At 41.0% G+C, this 2,257-nt stretch overlaps 1 non-coding gene across 1 annotated transcript in view; it reads right to left on the bottom strand.

The window, feature by feature from the left end:
- LOC101853238 overlaps positions 1-2,257 on the bottom strand; it is a 20,752-nt gene that overhangs the window by 1,233 nt on the left and 17,262 nt on the right. Inside the window, exons 9-10 of the transcript XR_004858598.1 lie at positions 1,852-1,940; positions 599-715 (exon numbers count right to left, since the gene is read on the bottom strand). This is a non-coding gene — a transcript (uncharacterized LOC101853238). The remainder of the gene's footprint in view (positions 1-598; positions 716-1,851; positions 1,941-2,257) is intronic.

The raw sequence follows: 2,257 nt of genomic DNA, 5'->3' as shown, positions 1-2,257 counted from the left end.
TTCCGGCCGCGGGGGCGGGGGGGGGGTTCTAAGGCAAACACTGTAAGCCCCGCCACTCGTCGAACAACGGGCTTATCGTAATGGACAAACTAAAAATTTTAATTTCTGTCCGCTTCCCGTTATCTGTGTGCCCTGTGTCCCCTACTGTCAATGGATGTGCTTTAGTTTGAGTGGGTGTGTGTGTGTGTGTGTGTGTGTGTGTGTGTGCGTGTTTGGGGGGAGGGGGGGGGGGGGGTATTTTCTCAATTGTCTCGGTCTCTTTGCTCCAATGCACTCAGCCCAAGTTGGCGCCGTGGGTAGATGGCGGATGCTCGGTCTGGTACGGTTAAACAGTGGTTTGCTCTTTCTTTATTACCAAACATCTTGATCTTCCTTATCTCTCCCCCTTCCCGTGTGTGTATATTATTCTCAAGCAACACGTCTGATCTTCGGCATTTACGTAACCTATTTGTGTCGCAAATGCCGTAAAACCTTTAGTAAAACTGAAATTAAACTAGGTTGGCCCTGGCTGGCACGGTAAAGCAATCTACCACCAAAAAATTATCCGGTTTTGTTGGACGGAACACAAAACAACCACAAACAAGCATTAAGAACTGACCAGGTGGAGTGAGTTGCATGGCATCCTTGACCTTCCCAGTGTCGAGGTTGATGACCACAAGATGGTAAGCTGGGTACTTGGCGTCATGGCGACCAGGCGACACGGCGTAGAGTTCCCCTGAGATGAATTCAGATACATCATTTTCACCGAAAGCCGAACTCAGCAATATTCAATGAGTTACCCAGTGTGATATTCAGTATCAACTCCAAAATCTCATCCCACTGTCTTGATTTCTCCTTTTTCAGGAACCTCAGTGTTTTATAATTAGAAAAAGAGGCAATTGTTTACACCTCCATCCGTACCTCACCTCACCTTCTCTAGGCCAATCATGGTTATGCTCACGCTAGCCAATCAGTTCCACTGGCAGAAGCTTCAAATATTCATTGTCGATCCTTTTTTTTTGGTGCCTTTTCTGTTCCTGTTTATGAGACATTTTAACCCCCTTCTCACCCACCAGACGCCAAAAGAGATATTTAAGGGGAGAAAATCTGGAACAAGGCAAAAATATATAAGAATGATGAAAAAACAAAGGGAAGAATCAAGGGAACCCCCCAAAAATCTTCACAAAGGCGACAAAAAAAAAAGAGAAAAACGAAAAAGAACTACAGAAAAACGAGAAAGCCAAGTAAAAACAAATTACCCCCCCCCCCCCCCAAAGAAAAGAATCTAGAAAAAAACCTAACAAAACAAACAAAAGTCCACCAACCCACCAACCCAAACAATTAGAAAAACAAAAACACACGGAAAACTGACAAGATGACAAGATACAAGTAAAGAAAGAGGCGTGAGCAAAAGAAAAGAAGAAAAGCAAAAAAAAAAGCACAATAATAATAATAATAATAATAATAATAATAATAATAATAATAATAATAATAATAATAATAAGAAGAAGAAGAAGAAGAAGAAGAAGAAGAAGAAGAAGAAGAAGAAGAAGAAGAAAAAGAAGGAGAAGAAGAAAAAGAAGAAGAAGAAGAAGAAGAAGAAGAAGAAGAAGAAGAAGAAGAAGAAGAAGAAAAAGAAGAAGAAGAAGAAGAAGAAGAAGAAGAAGAAGAAGAAGAAGAAGAAGAAGAAGGAGAAGAAGTAGAAGAAGAAGAAAAAGATAGAGAAGAAAAAGAAGGAGAAGGAGGAGGAGGAGGAGGAGGAGGAGGAGGAGGAGGAGGAGAAGAAGAAGAAGAAGAAGAAGAAGAAGAAGAAGAAGAAGAAACCGCGTGTATTTCGTTTGCTCCCAACTCTCGTGCTGACAAAAAACTCACACGTGTTCATCCTGCTGAACTGAAATGACATAAAGGGGAAGAGACTCGTGTCCACCTCAATGTGAGAGGAAAAGTCCAAGCTGCTAGGTCTGCAAAAATAAAAATAAAAACCCAAACAGAGAATAAAACAAAATCAGATAACATGTACACACTGTAGAAATAGAAACTTTCCACTTTGTTTTATGTTACAATGTCCTTGTCCAAGTGAGTTAGTGAGCGAAATTTCATACGTCACTCTCCATAAGGTACCAAACCATGATTCCGTACTGATGTTTTTCTTGAAGAAAAAATATCCACATGGTCACACGACCCACATGCAAATTAACATGCTTTGTGATTTAAGTTCCGCCAAAATTATTCGATTTTAGAAGAAAAATACAACAAGATGCAACCCCCCCCCCCCCCC

Source organism: Aplysia californica, unplaced genomic scaffold, assembly GCF_000002075.1.
Source record: "Aplysia californica isolate F4 #8 unplaced genomic scaffold, AplCal3.0 scaffold00210, whole genome shotgun sequence".
Classification (NCBI taxonomy): domain Eukaryota; kingdom Metazoa; phylum Mollusca; class Gastropoda; order Aplysiida; family Aplysiidae; genus Aplysia; species Aplysia californica.
This window is presented reverse-complemented; position numbering and strand designations above follow the sequence as displayed.